Source organism: Nyctereutes procyonoides, unplaced genomic scaffold (assembly GCF_905146905.1).
Source record: "Nyctereutes procyonoides isolate TBG_1078 unplaced genomic scaffold, NYPRO_anot_genome, whole genome shotgun sequence".
Classification (NCBI taxonomy): Eukaryota; Metazoa; Chordata; class Mammalia; order Carnivora; family Canidae; genus Nyctereutes; species Nyctereutes procyonoides.
This window is the reverse complement of record NW_026575137.1, coordinates 3,530,582-3,544,966: the sequence shown is the minus strand read 5'-3', so window position 1 is coordinate 3,544,966 and position 14,385 is coordinate 3,530,582. Positions and strand designations below refer to the sequence as shown.

Sequence of the window (14,385 nt, the reverse complement as noted above, 5' to 3'; positions counted from 1 at the left end):
CATCGTTCAGTAGTGGAATTATAATCTGGTTTTAGACTATATCGCATTCACAACAGAATTTCAAGAATAATAATAAAAGAATAGAAATGAAATTTCCAAGCTAGTAGAGTAGAAAAGAATTTTAAAAAACCAACAACTCAATCCAAAAAAAGTCTAGACAGGAAAAAAAAAGAGCATAAGTAACCAAAACTAACAGAAAGCACAAAGTAAGAGAGTCCAAACACAGAAAACAATTAGAATACAGAAATAATCATAACAAATGGATAAATTCAAAAGGTAAGAAACACCTACCAAGCAAAGATACTGACAGGATGAAAGCAAAATATGGAAAAGAACATACTAGACAAAAACTAAAAGAAAGCTGAAATTAGTTGTAATAGCAGACAAACAGCATTCTTAGGAGAACAAAGAGAATGCGCAGCACCGGTGGCGCAGCAGTTTGGTGCTGCCTGCAGCCTGGGGTGTGATCCTGGAGATCCGGGATAGAGTCCCATGTCGGGCTCTCTGCATGGAGCCTGCTCCTCTGTGTGTGTGTGTGTGTGTGTGTGTGTGTGTGTGTGTGTGTGTGTGAATAAATAAAATCTTAAAAAAAAAGGAGAAGAGAATTATTCAAGGTTCAAATAAGTAGACCTAAAACTATAAATCTGCATGCTTAAAAGAAAATGCTCCCCAACATAGTGGCCTCAGCAAAAAAGACAGGGAAGACTATTTTCCTAACAGACTTCCTGGATAAGGATGGCAGCAGAAACATCTCTGTCCCCCAACCAGTAAGCTGGAATGATCTGGAAAATGTCTCAACCACTTGGAACACTAATGATGGCAGCATGTATAAGGCACCTCCACCTGACCACTGCACCACAGGCTGCCTGGCAACCTACTATCAACGAAGCCCTCTTCTCAAAATGCTACTCTGTGTTGCTTCTCTAGGGAACATAACTTGTAATGTGACAGAAGTCTCATTAAGGAATTCTTCAGAGGATTAAATATCAGTGCAGTGCATTTACCATTTGAATCCAGCAAGCCAGAGGTTGAAAGGTTTTGACTGCGCAGAGTTTGAGAACCTGCCTTTCTTATTCAGTGCTCTAAGCCTCAATAAAGAGTCTCTGGTTAACAAAATTCCAATCTTGATCAAGCTCAATACAAAGACATGGATGCTCATTCTTTTGGCTGAGCATGAAATCAAGATTCTCAGAAAATATCCAACAGACAGCCTAGATGACTATCTACCTAGAAGAGGCGACGATAGCTCTGAAGGCAAACATCGTGATCATTATGGAGAACAGGACTGTTATGAAGACTAACATAGCAGAGACTATGATTGAGGCTATGACTCCAGGATAAACAGCAGCAAAGTGTATGTGGTAGAGGGTACAATATGGATGATGACTATAGAGGAAGTGGGACCACAAGGAAAACAAATATGATAAACATGATGTTCAGTTGAGGGGCTCCAAAGATGATTATTCTGGGGGTGATTACAGATGTGATGACAGAAGTCCCTCCCAAAGAACCAAACTGAATCTAAAGCTTCATTCAGAGTACTCTCAAGGAAGATGACCACTTGGCTGGCACTTCCCAGTCTAGTCAAGCAGCCTCGATGTTTGGAGCAGCAAGGCCTACTGACCCAGCTATAAAAGAACAAGAAGTAGAAAAGCAGCTACAGAAGAAGGAGAAATCAAAACATCAGCTAGATGAACCAGAACTAGAATGACGGCCTTAGGAGAGACACATACTGACAAAGTGAAAAAACTGAGGAACAAGAATGGTCAAGGACAGGAAGTTTATCACCTCAAACTGGGACCTCAGCTGTATCAGAAGTCAGAGCAGAGCACGAAGGAGAGAAAGTGAGAAGTCTGAAAAATGAAATAGTACAGCAGAAGACTGCCACTCTCCAACTTCTAATCCTCCCAAACCTGGTCAGCTGCTAAAGGTAATCCCTTCCACTAAGAGGCAATGCTTGGGTAAAGTGAAGTGCTAATTCTTATCCTTGATCTCAGAGTTCAAACAGAACAACAATCTCTTACAAGGATTGCGGGGGGGAGGGGTGCGGGGGGAGTAGCTCCAGCTCAACCATCTCAGGAAGGATCAACTTGGAAAGAAACAAACTAGATGGGGCAAATGTCCAAAAAGTAGAAGCGAGAAGGCCAGCATAACCCAAGATATGAAGGGAATAAACACTAATGGAAGGATTCTGAAAGGAAACATGGCGAAAAGGATCAAAATTCCAAATCTGGGGATGGCTGGGTGGCTCACTCAGTTAAGTGTCTGACTCTTAATCTTGGCTCAGTTCTTGCTCTCATGGTCATGAGTTTGTGCCCCGAGTTGGGCTCCACACTAGGCATGTGGAGCCTACTTAAAAAAAAAAAAAAAAAAAAAAATCCAAATCTGCACCTGAGCCAGACACCTGAAGAATTCAGCCTGTAAATTCAGTACTGTAAGTATGCTGCTCTTCCAACTGACGGGTAAGATTGAAATGAGAGGGAAGATTTTACAGAATAGACCTCACATCCTGCACTTTTTCCTATTTTCTTGTGACCCTGAAGCATTCCTGAGAAAACCAAGTATCTATCTAGACAAGACAAAATATCCAGACCAGTTCACCATCTGTTGGCAAGGGAAAAACGCCTCAAAGGATTTTTAGTATGGGAAGAAACTGACAAATTGTCATTGCTGTGTGTGGTTCCAAAACACTTCAATTTTTCATAGGTCAAATAGACCTGAAAATAAAAATAAAAACAAAACGATGAACAAGTGGGTCTTAAACATAAACAGAATCTTATACCCAACTATTAGAAAATAAACATTCTCCTCAAGCATAAATGAGACATACATTCGAAAACTAATACATATTAGGACATAATGAAAATATCACTAAATTTCAAAGAGTATGTATCATGTTGTTCCCAGGCACTGACTATATATAATTAACTTAAAAAAAAAAAAACAACAGTACTATGGGGTGCCTGGGTGGCTCATCTGGTCAAGCATCTGCCTATCCACTCAGGTCATGATCCCGGGGTCCTAAGATGGATCCTTGAATTGGGTTCCCTGCTCATCAGAGTCTGCTTCTCTGTTTCCCTCTGTCCCTTCCCCCTTCTTGTGCATGCACATGCATGCATATGTGCTCTCATAATTTTTTTTTAAAAGTCAGTAATAAGATAAATTTTAAAAACACATGTATAAAACAAAAACTTCTAAATATTTCATGAGTCAGAAGAAACCATGCTGAAAATTAAAAAAAAAAAATACTAAGAACTGAATGATAACAAATATACCATATAAAATTTTGTGGGATACAATAAAAGTTAACTTAGAGGCAAATCTACAGCCTTAAAGACTTATACTAGGAAAAAGAAGAAAGGCTGAAAATTAGATAACAGGTAAATTTGTTAAGATAGAAATAAACAGAGTAAATCCCCAAGAAGTACAGAATAATATAGAAAAGAAACTAATGAATTAGGAAAGAAGTAACAAAAGGATTAACACAAAGAGTGCCCATGTGGCTCAGTTCATTGAGCATCCAACTCTTGATTTCAGCTAGGGTCGTCATCTTGGGGTCATAGGATTGAATCCTGCACTGGGCTCCATGCTCAGTGCAGAGTCAGCTTGGGTTTCTCTCTCTCCCTCTCTCTTTGCCCTTTCCTCTGCTCTCTCTCTCTCTGTCTCTCTCTCTCACTCACACACACACACACACACACACACACACACACACACACACACTGGTGCTCTCTCTCTAAAATAAAATCTTTAAAAAAGAGAAGTGATTAGTAAAGTTAGAATTCTTAGAAAAGACTAAAACAAATAAATGCCTAGCAAAACTAATGAAGGGTAAATAAAAAACAAAACAGAGCCCCAAAGGAGACCAAAGACATCCTGTGTAACAGATGTAACAAAGCAGACCTGAGGGAAAAAAGGACAACCAAATAGTACTGAAATTGTCTATGTGGAAAAATTCAATTGGATCCTCACATCATATACAAAATCACTTCAAGATGGACTAGTGATGTACATATGAAAGGCAAACTTTAAAATTTTTAAGAAATTAAGAGCAGAAAACTACTGTTTTATACCATCCCAGAAAAGAAGGATATCTTAAGCATATCAACCAAAAAGGAAAAGTGTGAATATTTTGACTAGGTGGAAACCAAAGACTTCTGTTTATCATAAAACATAAGAAAGCAAACTAAAAAGATAAGCTACAAACTGGAATATATTTACAAAACATAAAACTGATTAAAGATTAGTATTTAAACTATATGAGAAGGGTGTCTGGGTGGCTCATTCGGTTAAGAGTCTGCCTTTGGCTCAGGTCATGATCCCAGAGTTCGGGGATCTAGCTCTGAGGTATGCTCCCTGCTGAGCAAGCAGTTTGGTTCTCCTTCTCAACCTCTGCTCCTCCTCCTGCTTGTGCTTTCTCTCTCTTGCTCACTCTCAAATAAATAAAATCTTTAAAAATAAGATAAACTATATGAGAACCTCTACAAAAAACAGGATAAAAACAACTTAAGTAGTCAAATGGGCAAAAAAACCTGAACAGGACTTTTATACTATAAGGAAACTTGTAAGGCCAATTCATATATAAAAAGATGCAGAATCTCATTATTCATCAGTGAAATACAAGACCACATGAGATGTTATTTTTAAACTCACTAGAAAAATAAACTCACTAGAATGATAAAAACTAGAAACATTAACAGTACAAAATAATGGCCAAACCCCCCCCCCCCCACAACCACCACCACCATCACAACAAACCTAGACGTAAAGATGGTGGCTCTTACACACTGCAACTAGGTGTTTAAATTTGTTAAATCCTTCTGGTAGGTGTTAAAACTAGTATAATTGCTGGAAAATAATCTGATGTCACATGATATTGAAGATTTGCATGTCCTTCAAGGAGCAATTCTAGGTACATACTACAGGCATTTTTTACTTGTATGCCAAATGTAAGCATACTTAAAAATAACAACAAAAGGAAAAAATACTCAAATGTCCACTGGTAGAAAAATGGTTAATGAATTAGGCTAACTCATACAATGGAACATTATACAGCAGTAAGAATGAATGAACTACAGCTATAGGCAACAACAGGAAAGAACTATATAGCTGTAAGCAACAACATGAATGGGTCTTAGAAATATAATAGTGAATGAAAAAAATACAAATGGAGTTCTGAGTATTAATATTTTCCTCCCGTTCAGTCCCACCTCTAGGATTTAACATTCTACACTGAGATCATCAAGAAATGTTTCCAACTCTCAAACACAAAGAAGAAAGAAATGAATTCTTATGGCGGTTATCGTGACTTCATCTTTTCCTATGCATTTCCTTTGAAAACACAATTCCATGATTGAGAAAGAGATTCAGAAACATAGAGACATTGTGAATCCTGAGTCTCAAATGCTTATACAATCAACAAACTGAATGAAACCCATTGAAGAAATGCTGAGGTCCAAAGGGCAATCAAATGACAAAGTGTCACTCTTCCAAGGAGTACACTCTGAATATAATGGAAACATTTCTGCACAAACTAAGGAAATTAGTGTATGGAATTATTTCTGCTATATTTCTAAACTCCAGATAAAGCATTTTATTTTGTATGTGACACAGCAACATAGTCCAAAAGTAATTCACCACCACTGTTCTGTTGTAAATTCAAATGTGCACACTGAAATTTTTCTATGTATTCTTTTAAGATACTTGAAGGTTTTCTTTGGAATGTATAAAGATTTGTAAAATAGGTTTTTCTCTATAATAAAATATAGTCTGTGCCAAGTTTACAAAATCTATAAACAGAACAATTATTAAATTCAAAACAAAAAAATACATTTGTGGTAATACCATTTTAAAAAGAGGTTAAAAAAATTCAGAAAAGCAATTACTTCAGGTGTTGGGGAAAGACAGGAACATACAGTTACAGAGGTGCTCACAGGCAGCTTCTTCAACTGTGTTGGTACTGACCTAGTTCGTAATTGGTTGGTGCCCAAATGTTTGTTTTTATTATTAACTTCCATATGTTACACATTACTGGCAGGTTCAAATTATAGAATTTTTAAAAATTTCAAGAACGCATGGAAGGCAAGGAAGTAGATAAAGTGTAGATCACTAATTCATCAAGTGTGATGGTAAGAGAGTATGCCTACAGCCTGCAAAAGAAAAGAAGGAAAGGACATAGCTTTCACACAGATGATGTGATTAGTCTTCAAAGAAAAAGATACTCTTTCTCTAAACAATGGATGAAGGATCTAAGGAAAGGTAAGAGGGCAGCCCTGGTGGCTCAGTGGTTTAGTGCCGCCTTTGCCCCTGGGATGTGATCCTGGAGACCCGGGACTGAGTCCCACATCGGGCTCCCTGCATGGAGCCTGCTTCTCCCTCTGCCTGTATCTCTGCCTCCCTCTCTCTCTCTCTCTCTCTCTCTCTCTCTCATGAATAAATAAAATCTTTTTTTTTTTAAAAGGAAAGGTAAAGATACTAAGTCATTTGGAGGTATATTAAAAGGAAATTGAGGAGCTTTATTAGTCAGTTAGAAAGGTGAGAATAAAGAAGATAAACAGGCATATGATTATTTTAAGTAGATACTAATAATGATTAGTATCTGCAAATTTAAACAGCAAAATATGGCAGGGATGGTTCAAAAATGGTACCATTTTGTTTTCAAAGGAAAGAAACAAAGGCAATAAAATAATCAAATCCAACATACAATTAGTTCCCACACTTCATTTAATAACATAAAGTTGCAGGACACTTAAAATACAATGTACTACTATATATATATTCTTTAATCTGGCATTATAATAACGATGTATGAGTAGGGAGGTATTCTCATCTGACAGATGAGGAGATTATGCCTCAAAAGTGTTCAAAGTTTACAGTCATATTTTTTATGACAATGTAGTCTAGAGAGGTATAATTAACTACAAATATATGGAGTTTGAGTGTTAAATATAGTCTTAGTTGAAAAAGAAGTTGCTCATCACTTACTATGTACCAGGAACTGTGCTAGACACTGGGGATATAAAGATGAGTAAGACACGATTCCTTCTTTCAAGGAGCTCATAGTCTAGTGAGGAGACAAACCTGTAAACAAATAAACAGCTTTCAGCGTTACAGTTACTAAAACAGATGTAAAATGTAAAGCAGTACATCTGAGGCACACAAGAAAAAGTGGATAATCCAAACTACAGGAATCAGGAAAGGGTTCACAGAGGATAATCAACCTTTGAATGAACAGTGTCTTCAACTATAATTCTTTGAGAAAACTACAGAAAACATAGAACATTCAGAGAACTATTGGAATGGCTGGAAAATGGAAGGTAAGGATAGTGTCAAGTGATGAGGGTGACAGAGTAATCTAAATTGTAGAGGATCCTATGGAATTGTTTATATGGTATTCGAAATATACCGAGAGTAGTAGTTTAAAGTTTATCATAAAGGTAACTGACAGACACCAATGGGTTTCAATACTGAGAATCACATTTGAGAAGAATAACTGGCAACAGTGGGGTTAGATTTAAAATTCTGAATTTATCTAAACCAGAGCAGGTAGTGTGAGGGAAAAAAAAAACTCAGGATATAGAAAAGATCTTTGACCAGATGGTTTGGGGACAAGCTGAGGGTTAGAAAGGAGGAGGATTCTGAACTAAAATTTCCTACTTCACTATCTGAGTGGATGAAGGTGCTATAACCAGGACAGTGAACAGCAGAGGAAGAACAAACTGTGGGAGACAATACAGTACAAAGTTTAAGAGCCAACTCTGCAGCCATACTACTTTGATTTAATCACCTATTCTTCCACTTAACAGCTGTGTGACGAACTATGGCAAAAGGAAAAAACAAAGTCTAAGTTTTAACAAACTTTTGAGCAAATTATTCATTCAAATGAATATGTCAAAAATTATGCCCAGAGAATATGGCCAGTTATATGTAAGCTGATTATGTCCAGCTCAACCCTTCAAAAATGCCACAGAATTGTATAAGAGTTTATTATTATTCAACTGCAAAGAACACTCCTGAATGTAGAAAATAAACTATGCTTCCAGTCCTGCAAGGTTATAGGCCTACTGAACCCTCACTTAGAAGATGTATCTTAATTGCCTGCTTACTTCAAGATGGCTTGCTTAACTAAAGAAGACTTTTACTTTCAGAAGCAAAATTTAAGAAAAAAGAATAAGTCTGATCCATTTTGCATGCTATGTGTAAAGAATCAAGGCTTGAAAACCCCAGAAAGCTACTGTCACATACCTATCTGCCTGGATCAATTAATAAACACACTTAACTGGCTGCCTTGTCTGTAAAGTGGGCATGGCAAGGACCCAAAAATGGTAGAAGACAAAGTCTCAACTTCAATACTTAGTCTAGTTTTAAAGGCGGTATTAAACACTTCAGTAACAAGATAGGATGGTACATAGGTGCTAGAGATATTTCATCTAATGAATGTAGAACCTGAAGGTTGGAAAGCCTGCATTTAAGCAAAGTTATTACATCAATTGTCCAAAATTTAAAACTCAATGAAAGTGGCCAATTTATGGATGAAAAAAGCAGCTTTCCTGCCCCTAAAGTAGCCAAGATTTAACAACTCTAAAACAGAAAATAAGTGTTTCATAAAAGCACAGACTACAGAATAGGGGATTTAATTTTAATAATACAGGAATATTACTTTTACAATATCTTTACAAAAGATATTGTTGATAATTTCAATTCATTTATAAATTGAAGTAACAGTAAACAAGAGGGTGACTCATACTGATTTGCCAGGACCATACAGGTTTTAATTCTGCTCGATGGGAAACCTCTTGCTTCAGGGCACACCAGGGTAAACTTAGTAAACAGTATGAGGGCTCTAATTGTGTAGACACTTTTCTGAAGTACCTCAAAGAGATTTTTCTTGTGGAATCCTGTTATAATAAAGCATAATCTGGTTAAATTTTATATTTCTGTATAACCTAAATATTCAGAAAGGAAAAATCAACTTTACAGGGAGTACAACTCATCAGTGGACTTCAATATCACACCACTTGGACTATGTGTTGGGACAAAGGAAGAGGAAGGAGCAAGAGGCTTTCTCAATACCTAGTGTCTTTTAGCCCTCAGAACTGCTTGCTTTTACCCAACTCCAAATAATCAGCACTGTGGTCTCCCAAGGATCCAAAGGCATTTCCAACTTCTTGAATAACTTGTTAATACTCAGGTCCACACCACTATCCTCAGTCCAGTCTCCGCATCAATGTCAACAACTCCCCGGCCTTGTATCCTGCTGGCCAATCTCATTCCACTGACCAGCAAGGCTGACTCCCTGCTCCACCAGCGCATGCTCCCTTTATAATCTGTCCACTTAATTCAGTGTCTCCAGTCCCTCCAGCTTCTCTTTGTCCTATCAGCACCTAGTAGCAATATCATCACTACTGTTTTCATAGTACTTCCCAGTTTCAAAATTTCACATACCTTTCTGTTTGGGATAGAAGCTAGCAAATTTCTTAAAAAAGTTCACTTGCCCACACTGACCTGTCTGTGTAAGTATCACTGATTCTCTTAAATGCAAAACAAGTGCCACCATGATTACACACACACACACACACACACACACACACACAACCACTTTTAATCTCTGCCATTCTGTGACTTATAAAGCACTTGCAGTATCTACCAGACAAAGGGCAAATGAAGATGGGCATCTACAGGTACTTTGTCACTTCTGACTATAGTTTGGGCATTTATATTAATCTAAAAATACCTATTTAATCACAGGCTCTAATGAACTCACCTTTCCTCTACTCTTCTATGCTTTGAATCAAATTTTTTTAAATATTTTATTTATTTATTCATGAGAGACAGAGAGAGAGAGAGAGAGAGAGAGGGAGAGAGAGAGAGAGAGAGAGGCACAGATACAGGCAGAGGGAGAAGCAGGCTCCATGCAGGGGGCCCGACATGGGACTTGATCCTGGGTCTCCAGGATCATGCCCTGGGCCGAAGGCAGGCGCTAAACCACTGAGCCACCCAGGGATCCCCACTTTCAGTCAATTTTAAAGTTTGTCTTAGTGAACTATTATTATGACATGTCACAGGAGGAGCACAGAAAGGGTTTTTTTTTTTAAATGAGAAAAAATGTATTTATCTTCAAAATGCCAAATTTCCTAAATCACTACTTCCAACTCTTATTATTTATCTCCATCCAATTTCAGATTTTCAACCAGAGGAGGAAAATACATTAATTTTCTCCAAACCTTATGGGTCTGTTTTTACACATCCTCCAATTTTTACCTCTGCTTTTCCAGCAACACAAATCTAGGCCTCTTTTGACTTTTTTCTTCCAAATATGTCTCACATCTCCCCTTTCATAAATTCTTTCTATTTTTTAATCTCACTTTCCTGTGTCCAGTGAGTTAATATTCAACTGTAGCTTTCATTTTTAACTGTTATTCCTCTCAAACAATTATACAGAAAACCTGCTTTGCCATAAACTGATTTGAAAATTTTCCTCTCATTAATGTTACCTGCTGCCACCTCAAGCTAGGAATCAAAAATAAATTAAAAAATCTTACATGTGAACTCCTTGCTCTCAAAATTATTCTATGACCAATCTAAACACTGGTTATATAGTTCATATAAACTTCCTTCTCTTCCTCAAATCAATAAACATTCATTCACACTGTCAGTGTATATCCTTACTGAGGTAGCCAAAAGCCTTGCTGAATTTAACCTATACTTCCTCAAATTACCATGGCACACACCCTAATGAACTGCTGCCCATTAATTTCCAGAATTTACTTTCTCATTGCTCTTCACATAAAATTCATTCTATTTACAGAAAGCTATGTCCAATAGCTAGTCAAGCTATTTAACTCCATTCTCTTTCTTATTCTAGTTAGTTCTAATCAAGTTACTTCTAGAGTCTGGTTACTTCAAATTTCATCTACTTCCTTGCCTTCAAATCAGTCTTGCGTCACACTTAGCAAGATTCCAGTCACAGCACAATCATGATCACAGTAACTTAACTTGTTTTTCTTATTAAGGTGCTTGCCGTCCATTGATGAGAAAGTTACAAAATAGTTACCTATCCAAAGCAAAACTAACCACCTATCCTTTCAAACAAAATGTGTTTCATATAAACTTCCAACCAGCAAAACGTATAGGGTCTTCTGGTCTAAACAGAATGCAAGTTTCCTCCAAAAAAAGTAATAAATAATTAATAACAGGACTTGGCAGGGTCTAGAGGCTCAACTAGCAATAATGATGACATACTGAAGTAAAGTCCAGTTCAGAGGATCAAAGAGACAAGATATTTATATTCTGAACTGACAGAGTGCCAGGTTTTGCTCTTAGACAAGTCAGAGGTTAACAATTTAAAAAAATTACACTTACTGCAAACTTAATGTAAGACTCTAAACATCCAGTAACGTTTGAAGTTACAAGAAACAGAAGTCAAGCTCTGTCAACAACTAAACTGTCATTTATAGAAGCCTTTCAGTCTGTTTGGTGGTCCAATTATTTCTAATGAGGAGGGGGAAGTAAACTACTGAAAATAAGAAAATATCATTTGCCAAAGTCTAGTTTGAATTTGGATTTGAATTTCTACTCTCACATTTACGAAGAAGCAGTGTAAGAGTGGTTAAGAGTGTAAATTCTGCAGCCAGACTGCCTAGATCCTGGCTCATTTGACTAGTATGTTCAACTTTTGGCAAGCTCCTTTACCTCACAGTGCCTGAGTTTGTAAATCTATAAAATGAAAAGGCACCTACTTTATGAGTTAATGAGTTAATACTGACGAAGTGCTAACAAAAGTACCTAGCACACAATAAACTACATATTAAGCATTTCTTTTAACAATTTTTCTGAATTCTTTCAGCATATACACACACACACATACACTAGACATGTTTTCAGGTAATGTGTTAAACAGAAGGAACACAAAAATCACCTGAGATATCCTCTTCATCCTCAGCAAGTTTATAATATAGCAGTGGAAACAGACAAGGAAATCAGTAGCTTTAAGCTCATTGACAGGGTTGTGCAGAGTACTAAAGAAGTACAAAAGAGGAGCACCTAAATTAGATTTGGTGGGAAGAGGTGAAGAAATGTCAGGAATAGTTTCTTTTTAAAAAGATTTTATTTATTTGAAAGAAAGGGAAAGACAGAGAGTCCAAGTGAGGTATGATGGCTGGATCCTGAGCTGAAGGCAGACCCTTTAACCAACTGAGCCACCCAAGCATCCCAGGAAAGGCTTTTGAGAGATGGTAACAGTAAGACAGGTAAAAAGAGAAAACTGTCCACTGGACAATATAGATGTTAGGAGGCCCTTAGCAGGGGCAATTTTAATACAATGGTAAGACCAGAAGTCAATGGCTTAGGAAATCATTATTTAGATGTGTGACTGTAAAGGAAAAGACAGATACAGACTTCAAGGGAGGTATTCATGAGTTTGTTTGTGATGGAAGATGGAAGAGACTTGAACATATTTTCAGACAGGAAGGAGCTGAAGTCATAGAAGAAATGATTACTATGACAAGATTTCTGAGAGGGCAGAGCTAGTTGACATTTAACAGAGGTACAGACATAAATAGTTCACACAGGCTAAACAAAGAAAAGAATGGATGAGAATACAGATATCTCTGAAAGTGAGAAGAAAGTTAAAGAGGTTTTACCTACCAATTTCCTCTCCGAAGGAAGCAATCTTTGAGGCACTGGGAATACAATGGTCAATAAAAATAGACAACATTCCCTGTTTTAACAGCCATATGGTTAGGTAAGGAATTTGAGAGCGAGTGAAGACTTTTGGGTCCAGGAGAGTAGCAGCACCAATCTCCACAGACATGTGAATTTTTTTCCACTTCATTTTTAATAGTTTATGTTTAGAAGCAATGACACTAATTGTTAGAGCCGCTTAGAGCACAGGTTCCAGAAGAGAAAAGGGCATACTCTAGCTACAGTCAAACTAGTCCTGGTTATTCAAATATATCATATATACACACACTTTCTGCCACCTTCATTCATTAAAATTCAGCTAGAGAAAATAAGATAATTGGTATTCTCCAGAAAAGCTCTTTACTCAAGGCTCACTAATGACACTATTTCTAATCCACTACCAGTTTCCCCAACCTGGCTGCCTGTCAGAATCATCTGGGGAACCATGCTGGGGGCCCACAGGGATTCTTACAGAAATATTTGGGTACTCTCGACCCTCATCTACCTAATTTCTAATCATTCCTCATGATTCAGTTCAAGTGTCATTTCTCCAATTTTGGACTAGTTAACTGCTACATGTTTCACAGCACTAAAACCATGTTTATTTCTCTCCCTTATTACACAGTAAATTTCTTTTATTATAACTCATCTTTATAATTCCAGCCCCTAGCCTACTTACTTAACACTCAATAAATTTATGATAAAAAAGAAGATTCACAATTAATAAAACATTAACCCTGTAGAATTAGTTAGGGTGGTTAGGTTAAAAAAAAAAACATATAGTACAGAACTAAAATTTTAAAATGTTAAAAAGAAAATCCTGGAAGATCTTATAAGCCACCTATATCCTATCTTCATCCTAATTCTAGCCACCAAGTCCATGTCCACCCTACCAATGTGATTTCATTGTCACAACCCACAGTAACAGCACAATACAAAAATATTCAATATAAAAGTAAAAGCATAAATGTTACCTGAAGTGCTTACTTGACTTATTAAATACTTAAACATCCCAAAGTACATAAACAAGAGAAAGCTGAAGTTTCAAGTTTAAACTTAAAAACTTCTAGCCCTAACTAAATATTCAAAATAATTCAGAAGTCATATGCTAATCCTCAAATTATGTATCAATTGGACTCTAAAGTCTGGGGGAAATATGGCTGCTTAGAATACAGTACAAATCTTTTCACAGAAATGTTATAAATAGTGGTAAGATAACAAGACCAAGCCACAATAGCCTACCAGACTCAAAAGAGCTGAACCACTGTACTGTACAAGGAAATCTATTGTTTTACAGAGATGTTTCTGAGCTTCCACAAATACTTATCTGGGTGAATATGCACTGTTCCTGCCAAAATCAAAGAAATTCCAAAATAAATTTCTGACACTGAGAAAAAGTACCAACATCATTTTGCATAGTGCCTGGCACACAGTAAATACTCAAAAAACTACAGCTATTTTTATTTTATATTTGTATTTTATTTTTATCAGAATCCTTGTTTTCTACCTTTTGTGTTCTTCAAAATAGTTTTATTTTTCTCACTGGATCTGCATTTTGGACTGTAAACTCCGAGAGTGCTGGACAAATCTTCACTATTATATCTACCCTGCCTATCACAAAGCCTGGCACAGAGGAGTGTTTAATACTTGCTTGCTAATGAAGGTTAATTAATAACAACCGAATCTCAAAAACAAGTAACCCCAGGC

General features: G+C 36.9%; 1 protein-coding gene across 6 annotated transcripts in view; it reads right to left on the bottom strand.

Moving 5' to 3' along the window:
- Positions 1-14,385, bottom strand: part of WWP1 (WW domain containing E3 ubiquitin protein ligase 1) — a 119,298-nt gene that overhangs the window by 92,389 nt on the left and 12,524 nt on the right. For 4 of the 6 annotated variants that reach the window (XM_055303372.1, XM_055303376.1, XM_055303377.1 and 1 more), the window contains exon 2: positions 6,982-7,077. The exons of 1 other annotated variant lie outside the window; for it this stretch is intronic. The gene's annotated coding sequence lies outside the window, so the exon portion shown is untranslated. Of the gene's footprint in view, positions 1-5,961; positions 5,981-6,981; positions 7,078-14,385 lie in introns of those variants that run through there. One more of the 6 variants, XM_055303374.1, reaches the window with a different exon arrangement.